The 16397-nt window shown below is 27.8% G+C and overlaps 2 protein-coding genes across 5 annotated transcripts in view; both read right to left on the bottom strand.

Moving 5' to 3' along the window:
- LOC107170189 (ecdysone receptor-like) overlaps window positions 1-15420 on the bottom strand; it is a 105732-nt gene extending 90312 nt beyond the window's left edge. The window contains exon 1 of the mRNA XM_089218983.1: window positions 15280-15420. The gene's annotated coding sequence lies outside the window, so the exon portion shown is untranslated. The remainder of the gene's footprint in view (window positions 1-15279) is intronic.
- LOC107170188 (uncharacterized) overlaps window positions 1-16397 on the bottom strand; it is a 47714-nt gene that overhangs the window by 13682 nt on the left and 17635 nt on the right. Inside the window, exon 1 of one of the 4 annotated variants that reach the window (XM_089218988.1) lies at window positions 15280-15411. The exons of the other annotated variants lie outside the window; for them this stretch is intronic. The gene's annotated coding sequence lies outside the window, so the exon portion shown is untranslated. Of the gene's footprint in view, window positions 1-15279; window positions 15412-16397 lie in introns of those variants that run through there. 4 annotated transcript variants of the gene reach the window in all.

A 16397-nucleotide genomic window follows, 5' to 3' on the forward strand; every position in this document is an offset into this window, starting at 1 on the left:
TATTGATTTTTTTGTTTTTTTTTTGATTTTGCATGTAACTGTATTGTCTCATACGCATTGTGATATAATAAGTAAAAATATTTGTTAACATATCCGTTTGATGTTGAGAATCAGTACATGCAAATTTTAATTTTATATAGTTTAAAAAATTCATTAAAAATTTCTTCAAATACATTGTTTGAATTTGCATGTATTGCAAAACAATTTTCAATGTGTTTTATAATTATAAACAAATTGCTATCAGGATAAGTAAGATAGCCTTTGGATTTTGCTTTTACCAAATCTGATTTCTTACCAATACAATCCTGTGAGATATTAGGCGTTTTTAATCCCCTAACACACATTTCACATTTAGTTTTACGAACTAAACGCTTAGCAATATACCTAGTAAAAAAAAAATATCTAATCTTATCTAATCTTAAATTTTATAATCATTCTGTAAAAAGCTTATTTCAAAAGCCCGGGAAAAAAATGATAATATGAAGTTCACGAAATGCACACTGGAAGCGCCATTCATTAGTGCTTTTGCAGCTGCTGATATGGCGATTCAGTTTGCCAGTCACAAAAAAATCAATTATCTTTACTCGTCGTCTAACCAGTATATCTTAAATCATGCCATTTAGTAAACATGGATCAGTGGAACGGTTCGCAACGCTCTATTGCCGTAAAGGCGTATTACAAAAATAGCGACAGTCTGACTGCCGCTCGTAGGGAATTTCGACGCCATTATAATTTGGGACGCCATGATCGTGTTCCATCATGTAAAGCAATTAAAACTTGGGTTAATAACTTTGAGGAGACAGGTTCAGCTCTCAAAAAGAAACCACCGGGAGCTCAGCGAACTCAAACAAAGAGTCATGCAAAACCTCCATACACGATTCCAGGAATGTATACAGAGGAAAGAACACCATCTTACTGAGATTATTTTCCGAACTTGATATTTTAGTGTTTTGAACTTAAAATGGCATATTATGTACTCTATGTTTTTAATAATAAATATTTAAAAAAAGTTTTTAAACGTCTGTAAGAGTTATTTTACATTTTTCCGTTTCTCAGGCCCACCCCGTACTACTGTTAAATGTTATCTACCGTAACCGTACCAACTACCGATCAACAGTTAAATATTATGCAGACTCGTCCACAAAAAAAATGTAGATTTTAAATGTATTTACTTAGAAACTAAATATCTATACTGTTCTTTTTTTTTATAATAAAAAACTTACTACAGTATGTAGTTAATTAAAGTTTATATAAATATTAATTATGAAAAATTCGTATTACATTATAAGTAGGTATTTATTATTTATTATTACCTAATGTAGGTATTTGACATTTGTAGTATTTGAACCTATAATATACAGCAGGGTTTTTCAACATGTGACCCGCATCATCATAATTTGAGATCCGCGAACACATTTGAACTTTTTTTAAATAGCATGTATTTTTAAAACATTTATTTATTTGGCCAGTATTATTTTAAAAAATAATGGATGGCACACTAGTTAAGGTAAAAGACAGAATATCTCTGATATAGGTAATGTTTAAAATTTAAAAAGACATGTTAGGTATATATATTATATATCGAGTAAGTATCAAGAATACATTTTTTCTATAAATAAAATACTGCTGCATTTTATTTGTTGGTGATTTTAGAAAAAGTTACAAATAATTCAAAAAATATGAGTTTTATGTAATATTATGACTTATTATGATTGCCTATAGGCTTAAAGCGTTGGAAACATTTATAATGGTAGGTATAATATATCCTAATAATATAGTATTACTTCGTTAATAAATAAATAAAATATGAAAACTTAATTGATTTTCATTAAATTATTTAAGTCCATTATCACAAAATTAATCCCACGTCATATTTTAATCATCATAATGTAATGTTCTTCTTCTTATCGACATAAAGTTGATATATTATGTAGAAAATGAGGATAAATTTTAAATAACAATGGGACAAAACGACAAGTAAGAGTCAGGTTAAGTAGCAGTGGAATCGAGAGAGAACGAAATTTTTCCTACCGCATATACCGACAATGTTCGAATGAGGGCGGAAACAAACACAACCTGTGCTTGTTTCGGTCGAGTGGAAAAAAACAAAGTGTACAATATTTAAACAAAACGGTAGTCATCATTTCATCAACGTTATAGGGCGTTACAATGATGGTGCGAAGGAAAAATACAAAATGCCATCTACGTTTAAATAATTTCAAGTAAAAATAAAATAAACGAGTATCTACTAATAATACAAGAACCAGAGGGAATGGCCGCGTTCCCGACGACTATTTCGGAGGGGTTAAACCAACTCATGGTTCTGGCCTCCCTAGAAATGTGTCTGATGAGCTGAGCACGCAAGTTTTTGTATTCGTTACCAACACAATTTTCTGTTGATATTGCCTAGGTTATGGTTGTAGATAATAGTTTATTGCATTTGTATGCCACCGCACTGTAATAACTAATAACAGTAATATTGTAGTATTTAAAAGAACAAAGTTCAATAAAATTGTGTACTTATGCAACTGCTTTAGGCTGTTTAAAATTTAAGCTCAGATCGTACATTTATAAATAATACATAATGACTGTAATACTGCTTATAAGCTATGGTACAATGCTCCCCCCTTGTTTATAACATTAGATTAAATTTTTAAGTATTTTGACCAGACTTTTTATAAAATGTAGTGAATCTAGGAAAATCTGATATAGTCTATAACGGTAATTTATTATGCTGATTATTGGCCACTAATAATTGGTGGCTCTATAAATTCAAGTATACGCGCTCGAAAACAACAAGTAACAAAAGGTACAAACGCCACCATCTTAAGAAAAACTGCTACAAACGGGGCACCGCGTATGTTAATGCACAGAATAAAACAAGTGAAAATGCTGTTACTGCGGTAGTTGTGTCTATTTAAATTTATTATATAGTACCCATTATGCATCGTTGTTGCTTACGCACAAAAGAGTGGGCTTGTACGAAACATTTTAAAATGTATTTATAGTTGGCATGACATTAAGTCATTGCGAAACACGGTTAGATAGTGCGATTTGCAGAAACCTTTTAGGCTGTGGGGACGGCCGGCGCACAACACGCACGTCACCTATAGTCTATACTTTACTACACAAGTGGGGCTGCAATAACGAGGAGGGGAATGTCCATGGTCTCTAGACAAGGTCACGTGTACTTGACATTATATAATATTAGCGGATTTAAAATGTTTTTTATATTGTGACCGTTTATATATTTTAATTTTATAATACATGAATATTTACAATATTTAATTTTAGATTTTTAGCTATTGGAACAACAAAACAAATTGCAGAAAAACAGAATTTTTTTAAAGTTTTCGGCAAAATTTATTTAGACAAGTGGTAAATCAAAAATGAATAACCTTAGATACTTGAAATTTGTATCAAATATTTATATAAGCATTTTATGACAAGATATAATTTTCAAACTATTTATAGACATTTAATTTTAGATTCTGAGCGGAGCGATGAATGTATTGATTTTACCATGATGTGTGTGTGTGTTTTTTTTGTCTGTCATCACGTTTTGGGGCAGTAAAAATGCTTCGATTTTTGACATTAGTACCTTACTTGATCAGAAAGTGAATCTAGTTGGTACTTTGGGGGGTCAAAAGTAAAAAATTCATAATACTTTTCTAAATAATCGAGAAAAACAAACTAAAAATTAAGGGGAAAACGGGAAATTTTAAGCACACTCATTTTTTGACAAAATCGATTTTGGTTTTTGATGTAACTTTAAAACAAAGGTCATTTTTAAGATACATGAAATTTTCAAATTAAGTTGAACTATTCATAGGCATTTGAAATTTTCGATCATTATTAGTTTTTTTTTAAATTAATATCGATAAAAATTTATTTGTTAGGCAGAAAAGCTTAAAAATTTAATACAAGGCTCTTAACATATTGTTACAATAGCAGTTGAAAAATAAAAGAAATTCAGTCACAATTTTTTTTATAAGCATTCAAAGTTTGAATTTTGACAAAATACGTAAAAATCACAAAAATTCACAAAAAATTTTAAGCTAGAAATTCATAAAAAATTTTCTTTTTAAATCTAAGATTTGAACATTTTTAATAATCTATAATAAATCCTAGATAGATAAACCGTCTTCGCTCAGAATCGTTTTTCGTATACAATGATATAATATCATTGGATTCAAATTTAATTCCATCCATTACAGTAACCCACTTGTAACCTACTGTACAGCAGAGCGACATCCACGACTTTTTTAGATTTATGTTGATATAAAATCAAACATTTTTTAGTTTTTATTCTATAGAATATTTATGAAATATGTAGACCATATTTATTCACGATTAAACATTAAAAACATAATATAATTTTGCTCATAAGTTATTATTTTTTTTTTTTAATAACAATTTTTCAGATATATGAAAATCAAATTTTAACAAAATGTTGATGTTTAAGAAAAATAATAGTTATACTGTAACCAAAAAAGAAAATCAATTATGATTTGAAAGTTATTGTTATTGCGCAGCTTATAATTTTTTATATATGTGAAATGTTCAAAACATTTAGACTAGTTTGAGCTATTTTACTATAAATCTATTTATAATGGTCTAAAGAGCAATGATATTGAACAATATTACAGAAATATTTTTACTATATTGTGAATTGTGATAAAATTAATATCATAAATCCGGTATGAAATACGGATCGTTTTCGGTATGAAATAATGTATGATTGAATTCATATACCTATTACTGAACTTTCTAAATGAACGATACATCATGCAAAAGATCGAATTCCTCTTTTTTTTTTAATAAAACCACAAAATGTTGTTATTTTATAATTTAAAATAAAGTATCGTTGAAATGAATGAACCATGCCAGTGCCAGACCAAATTTTAGGGGGAGGGGGGCATTAGATATATAATAATATAAGCAACAAAATACCTACCTACCTAAAAGCCTTTCTTTTCAAATATTTTTAATTTCATATTCCTAAACAGAATATTAAATGGAAGTATTTCAATCTATTGAAATCAAATTTCGAACTATACTCTATACCTAGTATATTAATAAATATTAAGCAGTTAAAAACTTCAAGTCAAAAATTCGATTTTTATAATATATCGGAGAATTCTAAAAAATATTCTACTTAGCATTAAGGAATTAAATCGTATGCATGCTGCAAATGAAGTATAAAAATATTATTTTTTAACAAATTATAATTATTTTTAAAAAATTAATAGTTTTTAAAACAATGAGTGTCTTATGAGTGTTATTTAATAGATTAAAACATTTAAAAATGTATAATATTTAATTATCTATTAAAAGGAGATATTTTTATAACATTTAAAATGTTGCATGGTTTATGGTTAAACATGGAGTAACTACATATATATAATTTATTCAATTTTTAAAATATTTAATCTTATTGAGAATTTAAAATTAAATTACAAACAATAAAATGAGCAAATTAAAGATTGTAGACACCATTTTAACCACTTTTTGAATTATATAAACTTTTGTGTGGTTTTTTAAATGCGTTATAATATTTTGGTATGTTAAAATTTAATTTTAAGTATACAAATTATAATTTCAGTTAATTGTTTCTAATAATGCCCATTACCCAGTATAGGTGTGGTAAAACGTTCAAACTTATAGTTTAATATAAATGTTAGGCGTATAAAATAAAATAATAAAAATAATGAATCATGAATTTAATTTATCATTATTTCCTATAAACGATGAATTTAAGAACGAAAATAAATAAATACGATCTAAAATCCATTTGATGAGGTTTTTAAGTAAAACCCATTGCATTGATTAATTTTACAAGGTATTACTACGTTACAATAATGCACTCAAAATGAATATAGACAGATTCTTTCAGAAACATTTTTCAAGGACAACATTAATTTGGATGGAATCAAAGTATAGTATTGATTGCTCCGAACAATATTATTCATAGGTAGGTACGCAATTTATAATAATAAGTAATAATAATAACAATAATAACACTATAATAGTAATAAGTAATAACAGTGATGGCAATCTCTCCGTCCGTCCACCTTGCTCTTCTCTTTCAGAAATCTAATTTACTTTTTTATTACTATTATTCCATAACGAGAGAAGTGACCACAGTTTCTCACGGATAGAATACATTTATACATGACAACGATGTATTGTACCTATACAGTACCTCCTACCTTTTTACCTATCTCATTACACTCCTTATATACACTATAGCCCCCACTTATAAACACTTGCCAATCGTATCAGTTTTGTGATCCTCTCATATTGTAACCTTCAAACGACTGCAGTAACGAGTAACGACGATACGGCGTATTCAATAGCTACTGCCGCCGTCGGCCTTGGCCATTTGTTTTAATATTATTATTATTTTTTTTAGAATACTGTCCTTCCATGATTTCCTCTACCCCTTCCTCATCCTGGACCTACTGGCGGTAATAATAATTGTGAAATTAATTTACATAGATACTTCCTTCGATAGTCCCCGAACACCCGTGATTCACCGGTAATTCTTTGCCCGCCAATCACTAGAATTTGTATGCAGTGCCGTAAACGCCCACCATCACCAACGCGTTGCACTTATTTTTTGACAACATACCATAAAAAATAGTAAATACAGACAACATCCATAATAACGTAACATTTTACTGCATCAAGTAAACGCAAGTTTACATACAATATTCAGTCACATGCCTGTAACTCGTCTAATAGTTGTATTTGTATAATATATTCTTCAAATAGATTTATATTATAAGCATATTATTGATGGTTAAAATAAAAAAGTTTGTGTTTAACAAAATATTCTAGAAAAACTATAATAGAAAATTATTAAAATGTAAATTAAATTTCACTTAATATTAATATTATCAATTAATAATCAGTTCATAAACTTTGAAATTGAACAATACCTATTGAAAATAAAAGATACATAATATTTTAAAAGAAGAACCCAAAAAGAAAATGTATTATATTTAAATGATAACAATTACATAAGTCAAAAATAACCAGTAGGATCGTAATGAGTGATGACCATGAAATATGATACACTGTGTACCGCGAGGATTTACCCATTGCGGTATCACACGAAGTTATGGAGATATCAAAATTCTGGTTTTGTTATAATAAGACTCATAGGGATAAGAACTGCAATTATTTAATTTTTAAATTAATTTTAATGTTTTGGTAAAAAATTTAAAGAACATATATTTTTATTTAATTATTTTCAAATAAATTAAAGATATCCATTTTGTAGAGTTTATTTTTCTGAAAACATTGAAGTTTCAAGATTTTATTTTCATTATTTTTTTTTAGTTTTGAAGAAATAAAATATGATTATAACTAGGCACACTGAAAACGGTAGGCTGGCCGTACGACCACGAGGACGGCGCAGCGTTTCTCATGTTTGGTAACACTCAGGTGTTAAATAATTCGCAATTTTTCTCGAAATTAAAAATTAGGAAATTAACGAAAATAAACTTTTGAAACTTCAATATTTTCAGAAAAATAAACTCTTCAAAATAGTGAATTTTTTGGAAATAATTAAATAAAAAAAAAATATTTTTAACTTTTTTACCAAAACATACAAATAAACAAATATATGAAATAATTGTAGTTCTTATCCTTGCGATTTCTTATTAAAAATCCTTGCGGGAGACCCTGTATAATATCATATTATAAAAATGTTGGGATGCCTGAGAATAGTATAATAATGTTGTTTTAAAATCACCATCACACAATAAATTATAAATATAAATATTGATTTTCATTTCCCATTTTTTTATTTTCATTGTGATCATAAATTGATCTCTATGATGACAATAGTCTACACACGAAAAAAAAGATAGGTACCAAAATGTTAAAAAAAAAAAAATACTTAACAATATGCTCAATGCTCGTGTAAAGATCATGATGTTAAATAATATTTCTTAGTATAGTCACTTCTGCATTTCGCATTAATTTATAAATAATTAAATATTAGGATATTTGTACATCGGACACTAAAAAAACCAATAGCGCTTAAATTGTGGGTTACTTAAGTAACAATTACTACAGCTAAATCAGTTCACCGGGATACTGAATTGACAAGTAATATGTACAATTTTATAATAATATTTCTAATAAAAGCCAATTCGTTCAACGAGTATGTCATAATGGTACTGTGGTAGGTGATGATCGAAATGCCCAGTCCCAATTTCCGGGCCAATGACCGGAACTGCAACTTGATTAGATTATAAGCTATTTCATTATTATAGACCTTTTGTGTAAACTCTATACTCCCATTGTATGTATCCTTTATACTTTGTGAAAATATATTTTGAAAAAAATATATACAGAAATACTAGGGCGATGAGCACTCAGCACAATGTTATATAAAGCAATGATAAAACTCATCGTATTATTCTAAACTTAAGTGATTCAAAGCAAAGATATTTACTTTGAGGGATACTGGATGTTCAAATATGTTTCATGAATTTCTATCACTTATAAGTTATAACTCATGAATCGTAAAACACATAACAATATTTTATTCCTAAAAATATGGTTTTTAAATTTTTATGATTTTTAATACCTACTCTAAGACCAAATATTGATTTTTCAACTCAACAGATAACAAGTTCAAAAAATAAAAAAATTATAAAAAATTGAATGACCAGCTAACAAAATTAATAACAATAGTAAATAGCAAATAGTGAACTGTATTTATACTTAACTAACGCGCACTGAGCGTACGTACCGGCCGCAGTGGCTAGCTCCCGGATGGGTGACCACCCGGGATTTTTAGCAACATATCCTTGCCACACATACACAAACACGTGTTACAACCCTACCCACTTAAAAACCTACAAACAAACATACAAAAATAACCCCTACCGTACCACCTCACACCCAATGGCCTATGTTGCCGCGGGTTCTCCTTACAAAAAAAGCGTTTTTTTTAATTTCTTAAAAAAAGGTTGGTTCGGTTGTTAGTTAATCTTACCGAGACTATACAAAGTAGGTAAAATTGTTACGTTTAATATTTTTTAATATTATAAGACTTGCATTTTATTAAAAATCGAAAAAAATGAAAAAGTATGATTTGTAAGTATGTCAAAATGTAAATACGAGAACCAACATTCAAAAGATTAATATTATTAAGAATACCCAAAATACTAATTTGAAAATACATTTCAGTTATTTATTTAACAGACTATTTCAAGTGGATTATATTATGTGAAGTATTTCTAACGCACTGATAAGTTCCACAAAGTTCCAGATTATTGTAATGAAATACAATATTAAACTTGCCAATTAAATATGATATTATTTATCATAACATAAAATTTGAATATAAAAGATACTAAAAAGGATTATTTTTTACCTAAATACAATCTTTGTATATAACCCGTGGTTGTAATAAAAATTGTTACTTTTCAAATAATAATAAAAAGGAAAAATGTTACCTAATTATAAAATGTGATAAATAAAATTATGATATTTTAAAAAACGATTATAATTTATTTCTTACATTATGAAAACGTAAAATACATGGTTAATTTTAATAATGTTTTAATTTTGTTTCATAACATAGGCAATATGCCGTGTTACTATTAAAATATAATGTTATAATCAGGATTGCCAACATCAATAAAGATTCACAGTAAATACTAAAATATATTTTTTGTTTGTATTTATGACATAAATGTACTTAAGGCATTATTTTAATGCAATGTTTTGTTATTAACTTTATAGTTTCATGTTCTGTTTGTTAGCAATATTATATTAATTAAATTAACTTTATATTTTAATTATGTTACATTACTATTATTTTATAATTTAGTACTTATATTTATATTTGATACATATATGTTATTTTAATTACATTTGAAAAGTAATTATTTGTATCCAATTCTATAATAGTTAATACATTTATCACTTTTTAAATGTAATCATTTATTAGTAATTCATAATTATAAAGGTTTTAATAGTTATAAAAATCTTAAACAGTTGTGTTTAATGAAACATATGAATTATTAACATGGTATAATTATGAACTATTCAAAATATTTACTTTATGAGCATAAGTTATCTAAAATATTTTGTATCCGATGTTGTAATTTAGAATTATACAATATTCCAATGCTTAGTATATGGTACAGGTTTCGATAACACGATCCCTAACAAACGACCGTTCTGTACTTCTGTCCCGCCTTAAATTGAGGCATCTGCAGAATAATTCTCATCAGCTGTTTCCATGGGTAGGGAACCGTCATATATTTACGCCGTGTTCCCTGGTCCGTCCACCCTCTTATCGTACCGTTACAACCCACGGCAACAAAACACACACTACACACACACAACTATACACACGTGGAGAATTTACCCAGTATTGTAGTGGTACTCTTTAAAAATACGAGGCACAGATAGAATATTATGCGCTTACTTGTGTGTAAATATTTATACACAAATTAAAAAAAAAACCATTATTAATATCGGATATTTAAATTTAATACACAAACTATTTAACAATTGTGTATTTTATTATTTATTCAATCGAAAATTGAATCAAATATTAAATTATTAAACACACTCTAATCATTAAAACTATTTAGAGAATACATTTTTTATAAACATATAGGTATAATAGGTATATAAATAACTATACAAACAATAATTAGTCATTAGGATTTGCACTAATATTAATTATGGTCACGATATTAAACTGTCCTCCGGTGGTCCGTGTCAGTGCAATCTGTGGAAGGCATCAGGAGAAGCCGAGAAGAGTGAAAAAATCGCGAAAGCGAAAGAAACGTTCCGTGAAAGCGAAAATGGTTGAGTATTGGTTCGTCAATTAATTTCACAACAGCAATGATGATAATTACAAGATGGTGCGATTAAATATTAATCAATATAACATTATTGTGCAGATGTCAACAACTAATTAAAAAAAAAATAACTAATAAGTGTTTATATATAGTATATACCTACCTATCTGGATAAACAATATTAATATTAATTTTCTAATTGTATAAGTTTATTAAAATAAATATTAATAGGTAACTGCCAAGAAATAAATAAAAATGGTTTGGCATGTTTTTGGAGAAAATACGAGTCTTTTTAGTCTAATTGGACAGATCCCGCAAATAACAAATATACGCATTTAAAGAACAATATTATATTGGTGTAACTTAATATTTTATGCTAACACAGCCATTATCGTTTACATTTTATATAACGTTTCACTTTACATTGGTCTTTGAATACGTATTTTTATAATATAATCATTAGCATCAAATCTCAATAAATGTTCAATTATATTTATATATTTATATATTATAATATGTAATAACTAATAATATTTTATAATCAATACACATGCAACGGAAACGACTAACGAGTCGGGCGCGAAGCGCAATCAGATAAGTTTAGTGGTGACCGCGGTGGCGGCGACGTCGGTGGCAGCTACGGAGGCGGTGTTGACCTAGTTAGGAACAGGCCCTGGTCCCCGGGAGCCAAAAGAGAGAGTACGCCCAGAATGGCAATAGAAGTTATACCATACGGTTGCAAATTACACGTAGAATAAAATAATTGGGAACGCGATTTAAAAAAATTAATAATGCATACCTCTATTTGATCAGATGTAATAATATTATTAATATAATAATATTATTATTATATTAATTATTAATTATTATGAACCTATATTTAAGCTGAATATCTACTACAATATTTAATAAGCATCTTTAAAACCATTTGTTATACATAATCTTTAATGACAAAAATAAATGAATGACGAAAGTAATATTAATAATACATCTTAAAACAAAATATATTCTAACACATGTCTTAAAAATGCGTTCTGTTTATTCATAGACGCACGCAGCCAGATGGTTTGTAACAAGGGGTTCACTGTACCTTGGGGTAGAATTGGGACAGACCCGTTCTTTGACGTCGTGTATTAACACACGCGTTTTATCCCTGGGGGTTTTACAGTACATATTGAATAGTTTTTTCTTATGCCGTCCCTTACACCACAATCGGAAGAAAGGTAAATAATTGAAAAAATACATACAGCAGGTGTTAACTATAATAATAGTTACTATTCGGTATTATTTTTGTATAATATTACTGAACTAAAGATAATAAACAAATATATTTGAGGATTTGCAGAAAATTTTTTATAAATAAAAGATGCCATTTTTGAATTCAATATTTAATTTGTATGTGTGTACAATAGTGGACACGTGGTGGCAGGAGAGAGTTTTAAATTTTAATAATATGAATAGCACATATGGTTCCATTAAAATTAGTTAAAAATACCCTTATAAAAAATTTAAATCATATATATTTTAGCTTCTAAGAAAAAAGACAACGTACTTTTTACCTTTGTTTAAAATTAAAATATGGTTTAAATTGTTTGGAAGTATAAAATCAAGAACCACTTGTTTACATTTTGACTACTTTAAACGACAACGTTAAATTTTAGGCTTTATAATTGCGTAACCTAATAGCAAGACAGCAAAATTGAATAATAATAGTAATAAACACAAATATGTCTATTAAAATCATTATTGATAATTTGTAGACGATTGTCGACTATTGACATGTATAAGAATAGATGGGTTAATGATTTTGGATACATTTAATCAGTTAGGTACCTCGAGTACTTTAAAATAATTTATTATTATTTAACAATAATTATTGATACCTTTGAATTTTGATACAACATACAAATTACTACTACAACTTTTAGAAGAAAAATATGCACACAAAAATACAAGATATTTACATCAACAAATGAAAAATGATCATATTCATACTTTTTTAATTTTTTTATATATCTAATAAAAAAGAAACAATATTGAATATACTATATTCTTCTATTGTATATTAAATATATTTTAGTTTCACAAAAAAATCGGTTGATATAAACGGTTTTTACTGAAGAACTATTCTGTTACAAAATAATATTTTTTTTTTCGTTTTACAAGGACCAACTGCAGCAGTTACGGTTGTCAACCTATTCAAACACGCTGAATTGGTGTCAAGGCACAGACAGCGCAACACACGTGTGTGTATAAGTTAGGTGTGACGAGAAGAGAGGGTGGAGGAATAGATACACAAAAGGTGATTGTCATAGTACTGGAAAGTTATTTTATTATGTGTTTACTAATTGTGATTATTGTTATAATTTTAAGCGTCGGTATATAGACTAAGAAAAATAATTTGTTTTTAAATTCTTATTACCAGATGTTTTTTTGTCATTCAAATTACTATAGTTGGCTCAAAACGATTTTAATCAAAATTTTGATATTAGATATTATTATTAATTATTTATCCAGAAATGTAGGTAAAATGAAGTTAGAAATAATTTTTCTATCAAAATATTTACCTATATTTATTGTTATAGGCTATGAATATTTCATCAAAATGTTCTACAATTATTTATTGTATGGAGGGTATAAATTTATGAAAACCTTGTTGATGTTTTTTAAGTGTGAAATGTATAATGAGCTCAATTAAAATACAAAATTTAAAAAATACTATTAAAGAAAAGAATATTATTAAAAACTAGAATTTCAATTTTAATAATAATTTTAGACTATTTTAAATGTATTTACTGATTTTAACGGTCTTTAATCAGGGAATTTAATTATAAATATGTTAAATATTAACTTTTGATGTAAAGGTCTAAAAATTTATGACAGTTCACATTATTTCGAATAAGTTCTTCATTATAATTAACTCAACTTAATTGAAGTGCATAAATAGTTAAATAAATTCTGTTATAAAAAATTGAAAAAGAAAAAAATTTTCTAGTATCATAATTATAATTTATCAGGACAAATGACAAAAGAAAAATTGTGGTCTAACAAATATAACGTATATTATATAACTTTAAAATTTAATAATATCCATATAAAAACACTTGAAACATATCACATAATATTTTCATCTTTCGACTTAATAACATGTCAATGAAACCGCCAGACCTTTTTACATTAAACAGTGTCGGTCAATTTACTCTGTGCTAGTGTAATATACGAATTGCAAACTAAAGGCGTTTCTACCAGTAAATTAAAACAAACTATATTTTAACATGTTATTTATCTGTATATTATAATAAACTTAATGCAATCATAATTTGATTTGAAGAACGAATAACATCAGAAAACAGAAATTAAAAGTATTTTTTAAAACGATTGAGAAATGTCTGTTGTCGACTTCAAGAAAATAAAAAATTAAAATTTCATACCATTTCACGATCAAAATCGTAATTATTGCAAAATCGAAATGGGAAGTAAATATAAACCTATACGATATTGAATAAAAATTGTATGCCTAAATAATGACTAATTATTATTAATATCACTATTTTTACTATAAATATATTAATGAATATAAAGTAGAAAAATGTTTAATAATTTAGAATTAAATCCCCGGGAATATAATTCAAATATTATGATTGGTACCTAATTGATATTTGTATATTAATCCATCGATGCATTAATTTTAACTTCCAAATAAATGAATAATACAGATTTTTTACTATTCTTAATAAATAGCACATAAGACATAACCACTTAAGATTAAAATATCAATATTTTCATGTACAAGGGAATAGACCTGTACCTATACTTATAAAAATGAAATAAAACATTGTTTCAAATTTTAATTTTAAAAAGTAATACAATACCAAATGTTTAAATAGGTATTATATTTTAAACAAAACTAAATTTTGAAATATCTGAACTATGCCACTGGCATTTTATTATAATGACTAAAAACGTGTATGTGCAAAACATCCCTCCGAGTATACACCATACACCACCCTTGTATCACAGCACAAGAAGGGAGCGAACTGGAGGCACGTTAATGTGGGTGTTGCCTTGACTACTTACTTACCTAAAGTTCTTGAATAATTTTAGAGAATATTTATCGTCACGTGATTTATTAATAAAATTTACAATACTCCAATTTGAATTAAATGTAGATTATTAATTATTTGATTTTGTTTGTGCAAAAAAAAACACTCGTCATTCGATATAAAATATAAAATCTAGGCCACGTTATTGATCAAATGCACATAGACATTTATTTTATCTATAATGCTTTTATGACGAAATTTATAACCCAAGTTATAAGTAAATCAGTTGAAGATTCTTTTTGCTAAAAGTAGGATGAAATGTCACATGAAGTGTTGGCGAACATAATATAATCAGTAATCACAACATATTAATATAATAATATGGTGTCACTCACCGGAAACATTGTGATCCAGTATACAACGCACCCACCGCAGTAGACCGATATTTCTCGAACAAAGTTTAGATTTTAAGGCCCGGAAAGGAGAAAAAACAAATCACTAAAACCCGATTTCAAAAGGTTTATTCATTATTTATATGTGCCGCACTAAATAATCAAATCAAACCGATTTCCACGGCGAACTCAAAGCACAAAATTTAATACTTGTTTATTGTTATTAGTCAGTGAACGTAATTTGAAAAATTGATTTAATAATATATTGCAATATTTTACAACAATTTATTGCATAATATGTAAATTTGATATAAATATTATATATTAATTTTATGTATATTCCAGATGGTAAAATACTAAAATACTTTCGGAACAGTAATAATAATATAAACAAATTTAAGACGTCATGGTGAGAGGGAGATGAAGAGTGGGAGAGAGAAATGAGTGAGAGTGATGGAGAGAGTGGATAAAGTGAATGAACGCGTACAGTAAACACTAGTCCAGCCGACAAATACTGCGAAGTAGTAACCACGACTGTGAACAGGGCCGCCGACAACTTCTCCCTCGTGAGTGTTCTAACGCGCAGGCACCGACCGCGAACCGAGGTTTTTCCATGCTACAGTGTTGCCGTGCAGAATGTGTACATGGACATTATGTGGCAACACCGCAGTAAAACTAATTGACTCGCACGTATTACTCCTCTCACTCACTCTCTCCCACACTCACATTCGCTCTCTTTCACACACGCACGCGCGACTTCACATAGCCCTAAAGAAATGTATCCATTGTTTAGTCACTACTTCACTAGACACTACGGAGTATTCTATTATAATTACTATTACTGTACGGCACGAGTGGGAGCGGATATACAACGGCCTCCTCGTGAATATTATAGAATTAAGAGCTTTTGTAGTTTTGTATGTTTAGAATGGATCTTCCAGCATTGTAAAGAATTAAAAAGGTGCCTTATATAGCTTATTTTAAATATATACTGTAATAATTCCATTATTAGGTGAGATTTTATTCAAATACTGCGCCGATCTCAAATCTATGACTACGAATGTATAACAAGCGATCTACTTGTGATAATTGCTAATTAGTAATACTGTAATAGATAATAG

This window comes from Diuraphis noxia, unplaced genomic scaffold, assembly GCF_037042655.1.
Source record: "Diuraphis noxia isolate RWA-SAM2 unplaced genomic scaffold, SU_Dnox_SAM2 contig0002, whole genome shotgun sequence".
Lineage (NCBI taxonomy): Eukaryota > Metazoa > Arthropoda > Insecta > Hemiptera > Aphididae > Diuraphis > Diuraphis noxia.